Source organism: Galendromus occidentalis, unplaced genomic scaffold (genome assembly GCF_000255335.2).
Source record: "Galendromus occidentalis unplaced genomic scaffold, Mocc_1.1 scf7180000076001, whole genome shotgun sequence".
NCBI classification, from domain to species: Eukaryota; Metazoa; Arthropoda; class Arachnida; order Mesostigmata; family Phytoseiidae; genus Galendromus; species Galendromus occidentalis.
Genome location: NW_003803991.1, coordinates 1 through 5365, shown reverse-complemented (window position 1 = coordinate 5365; position 5365 = coordinate 1). Strand labels below are relative to the sequence as shown.

Genomic DNA, 5365 nt, shown 5'->3' with positions numbered 1-5365 from the left:
AAGACAGAGGCCAATGATGACGGCAACCCCCGATAGCCTTCTTAGGAGCTCCCGAGAATCCGCCCCCTCATAGTGCTCCAGCCGTTGAAAGTCCTGCGAATTCCCGTCTTTCCCTTGATGAAATCTTTGATTCTCGGTGAGAGGACCACTCAAATCATTTTTTTATGGGGGGAGGACCCATAACATGAGAACGACGACCCTCAGATGACCTTCCTGAAGCTCCCGGGAACCCACCCCTGAGTTTTTGCGGCGATCGGTTCAGGCGTTAGTGAATTTTGCGAATTTCGGATCTTTCAATTTTTTTCCGAGTTTTCGTATTTTCGTGAGTGGAGCACTCAAATAATTTTTTTGAGGTAGAAGGACTCATCGCATCGGAGAACTGACCCCCCTATAACCACCGCTGGATCCCCCAGGACACACTCCTAAATTTTCACGAAGATCGGTTCAGCCGTTTTCGAGTCTATAGGGTACCCCGGACATACAGACAGACAGACAGACAGACAGACAGACAAACAGACATACGTTTTTATATATATAGATATAGATGAAGCAGAATTTTGATAAATTCATGGCCATTCTAGCCAGCAATGACGTAGATGTGATAGTCTTCACTGAGACTTGGCTGGCACCAGAACAGGAATGTCTATTTTTAGTCTTAATGGTTTCAGGTCATTCTTTGGGTCAAATCCCGACTATAGATCAGGGGGAGTAGCTGTTTACGTGAGAGACTGTTTCCCATCCTTCGAGCGTGAAATGCCCGTTATCACAGATAGTGACCATCTCTCTGTTGAACTCAACGTAGGTAACAAGAGAATCCAGTTGACGGCGGTCTACCGATCACCCAGCTCAAACATCTCTGATGTCGCCATTTTCACCTCGGAAAGCATTTGAACACTCCTCGGAGGGCTGGACAGGACAGCGGACTCCTTCTTCGTGGGGGATCTCAATCTATGTCTGATCATGGAAGACGGCTTCACGGAAAAATATCTCGAGACCTGTACTGATAGAGGTTTCATTTCTTTGAATGACTGCCGGGAAACAAGAGTTACAGCCTCGGGCTCGAGTCTCATTGACCACGTATTCTACAGGGCTTCCCGGGGTACGACCCATATCTGACGGTGAGGGACTCAGAACGAATCAGCGACCACTCTTCACTAGACTTCGGATTCTCTATTGCGACCGCTAACCCGAGACAGGAGGGCTCGACCCGGAAGAAAATAGATTACGAAACTCTGAGCTCACTCCTGGAGCGGAAGCACTGGGACGAAGTGGAATCAGCTGACACAGCTGACATGGCTTGTGAGATTCTCCGGGAGGGGTGTCGACAGTTGCTCATCTCATGTTCTGAGGACTGGAGCATTCCTTCGAGACTCAGATAAATCAAGGAATGGGTGACACCGGGAATAGTTAAGATGATCAGAAGACGGCACAATCTCTACCGGAAACTCAAAAGAAGGAAGACACTGGCGCTGAAAATTGAGTTCGAGAGCTACAAGGTGACTCTGGATAAACTGTTGCGGAGAGCCAAGATGGAGTACTACATCTGGAAATTCCAGGAGGCGGAGGGTTCATCCCGGAAGTCATGGAGAGTGCTTAATTCTTATTTTAGAGGCCGTAAGGGGGCGACTCCCTAAGTCCAGTCGCTTGGCTGGTCACTTGACGACATAAATCGGCACTTCGCATCCGTCGGTAGGAACACCGTTGAAAAGAATATCGGCACTATCAATCCGGCTGTATCTCTTCCCGCTTACCATGGAGAGAGGTTCTCCTCCTCCTCCCCACCGGACGAAGATGCGATCAGGGGAATTCTGAAGAGTCTCAAGGCACACAAGACCGCAGGTCCGGATGACATCCCTTCTGCTATGTTCAAGAATAATAGTGAGGCACTGGCATCACCGATCGTCTCCGTGATCCGCAAGATCTTCGTTTCATCGACCTACCCGAGGGTTCTCAAGACGGCTCTTCTGCATCCCATTCACAAGTCAGGAAACAGCAACATCATACATAACTATAGACCTATCTCTTTTCTATCAGTAATCAGCAAAATTGAGGTGAAGGTCATGTCGTAACAAATCCATGAACATTTGGAAAAGTTTAAGCTTCTCCACGATAGTCAATTCGGATATAGGAAGGGTCGATCGTGTGAAGATGCAGCTCATGAGCTGATGAGCTATGCAACGACCGCAGTCGATAGCGGTGAGCACTGCATCGCGGTGTTTTGCGACCTAACAGAGGCTTTCGATACGCTTGACAAAGACCGACTCATCGCCAAATTGGAACGGTACGGTTTCTCTGACTCGGCTCTCCGACTCCTCAGCTCATACATGTCCGAGCGCATGCAAATCTACAGGTCAGGCGGTGAATGTAGTGACTCTCACGAAGCTAGCTGTGGGGTACCAGCGTATTGGTACCGTTGCTCTTCATCCTGTATATTAATGATGTATTCAAAATCACAGATCCGAACTTCACCATCACTTTCGCTGATGATACGGGAAGGAACTGAGCACTGTCTGCGAAAGCGCCTCCAAGTGTATGACTTGTCTGGGGAACTGGTTGAAGCAAAATGGCTTGGTGCTTAACATTGGCAAAACGAAATTCATCCACTTTTCCTTTATCTCAGACCCTTCGGTGCCCCAAGTTATCCACATACATGGAGTTGACTGCCGTAAATCTGACTGTCAATGCCCGACTCTGGAGCGAGTAAAAAGTTATAAATATCTCGGACTCTGGGTACAATCGAACCTCAAGTTCAATTAGCATGTGTCTTACGTGTGCTCCCGGATCAGACAGGGAATAGCGATCTTAGCGAGACTGGAGAGGATCTGTTCCACAGCACTCCGTGAACAAATATATCATGCGTTGGTCGAGTCACGGACAAATTACATGCTAGGAATCCATGGTGGTACCTACCATACCACTCTCGACCCCATAATTACTGCAGAAGAGGGCTATACGCTACGTGTGTGCAGGTCCGTACATAGCACCTACAAAGAACCTGTTTGGGAAATTGAAAATCTTCAACTTGGATAATAGTTATGTGCTGAGTCTGTGTAAGCTCTTCTATTACAAATGTAATAAGTTCGATCGACCGACGCATGGTAATGCCACGAGATTCAGGTCAATGGGGGGTCTCGGTGTTCCAAGATTCAGGAAACAACTTGTCAAGAGTCGGCAGTCTACAACTTTGTTCGGGTATATAATGAGTTCCCCCCGGAGATCAAGGATGAGTGCTTCGAGACTCCGAATCCAAAAAGGCGGAAAAGAATGATCAAGCTGGTCAAGTTACATCTGGCTGGTGCAAGTGCGGCTGTCTAGTTGCGGACTCCTGCTCCCGTGCTTCACTTAGATATTAGTTGTTTTTTCTTTTGTCTGGTCTCTCTGGTCTGACGACCGACTCCCGCCCCCAACACTTGATACTGTAAGGGATCATTCTCGGCGTGAACGTACCACGGACTCTAGATAGGTCCATTGCGTGCGCCTGAGGAGTTTTTCTGCGAATCCACTGTGATGTTTCTTTCCATTTTTTGAATGAAAAAAAAAACTTCGGTTGTGCTTCCGATAACGCGCATGATGCGAACGACACGGGTCGCTCCCCGTCCTCGTAACACTGCAACAGCGTGGCCCCCCGACTTTTGATGCGTCACATGCGACTACGATTTCCCTTTTGCAATCGAAAATTGCCAGTGGTTTTGCCTCCACAATTGCCCGCTTAAGTTTCTCGAAAGACTCTTTCTGTTCGGGACCCCATTCGAACTTTGTTTCTGTTTTCAGCAGCCGTCGCATTGGCTCCGAAATCGTAGAAAAGTTCGGCACGCATCGCATGCAAAAGCTAGCCGTTCCCAATACCGATTTTATCTGCGTCGGGTTGGTTGGCTCTGGGAGTTGTTCTATCGCCTACAGATTTTCGAAATCAGGTTTAACGCCCTCCGGGCCTATAGCGTATCCTACGAACTCTACTTTGTTCGTAGCAATTACACATTTCTTATTCAGAACCATTCCCACTTCCCGGAATCGCGTTAACGCCCGTCCGAGCCGATCGTCGTGCTCCTGTCTCGTCTTTCCGAATACCAGGATATCATCGAGATAGATGACTATCCCTTCGATCCCCTCTAGAATCTTTTCCATCATTCGTTGGAAGGCCGCCGGAGCCGAAGCCAATCCGAAAGGCACCCGTTTGGATCGGTACAGTCCCCATGGCGTGATGAACGCTGTGAGGTCTCGAGAATTCTCCGCCAGCTGGACCTGGTGATAGGCCGACAGCGTATCCAACTTTGAAAACACCGTCGCTCCACTTAGTCTCGTAAACAGATCCTCGAAGTGTGGCAGCGGAAACACGTCGGCGACTATTGCCTCGTTCACCGCTCGCAAATCCACACACAGCCGCACCCGGCCATCCCTCTTCGTCACCACCAGCATGGCTGATCCCCTTTCGGACGCTTCGATTTGCTCAATGACATCGTTTCCTTCCAGTTTTTTTTATTTCTTCGAAAACCTCGTCCCTGGTTGACAACGGTAACCGTCTTACTTTCTGCTGGACTGGTTTAACCCCTTTCTTTTGTTTGACCCGGTGCTCGAATCCCTTCACTTTACCCAGATGGTCCTCAAACAAATCTCCGAACGATTCCGCAACTCCCGTATTGCTGACCTCGTTAACTCTACACTGGCCCGACGCACAATCTATCGTCATTTTCAACCCTCCCAGTACATCCCTGCCTAGAATCGACCTTCCCGTCTCCACAATGTAAAATTTCCCCCGGGTAGATCGGCCTTTCATCATCACAATGTCTCCGTACACTCCCAAGACCCGAATTAGTTCTCCTCCAAACCCCTTCAGCACGATTTCAGACCTTTCTAGCCTAGGTGCTTCCTTTCGGAACACTTCTTTGTTGATAATCGAAACCGCCGCTCCCGTGTCGGCCATGAATCTAACATGGAACTTCCCTACCTTTTTTTTTTTTGTGGGGGTGAGCGCACCTGCGATCACCTAGTTTATTTTTTAAGGCGATCGTTCGTCTATCTACATTATGTACACAGTAAGGCGTAGATGTGGCGTCCCGATTCGCCTGGACGGAGAGAGCCCTTCGGCCGTCGATTAGGACATGTCTTCGAAGGGCCTCCACTTCCTCTGTCTCAGCTCGATCTTAGTGCGCGGGGTTCTCGTTCCCCTCCTTCCCCTCCGTTGACCGTCTTCCTCGCTCGCTCTGCAGCCTCCTTCTCCGCCATGGTGCTCCCTGCGAAGGATTCGACCGCGTCCCAATCTTTTTCCGCCTCCAGCATAGTCGCGCTTAGCTCCTCTGGAGTGAGCTGCCTTTCGACAGTCACACGGAGTCGTTGGCGCTCGTATGCGAAGTAGTCGCACTCAAAG

The 5365-nt window shown here is 49.3% G+C and overlaps 1 pseudogene; it reads right to left on the bottom strand.

Annotated features, from left to right (window-relative positions):
* Positions 1–4687, bottom strand: part of LOC100902152 (uncharacterized protein K02A2.6-like) — a 7486-nt pseudogene extending 2799 nt beyond the window's left edge.
* Positions 4688–5365: the final 678 nt, after the last annotated feature.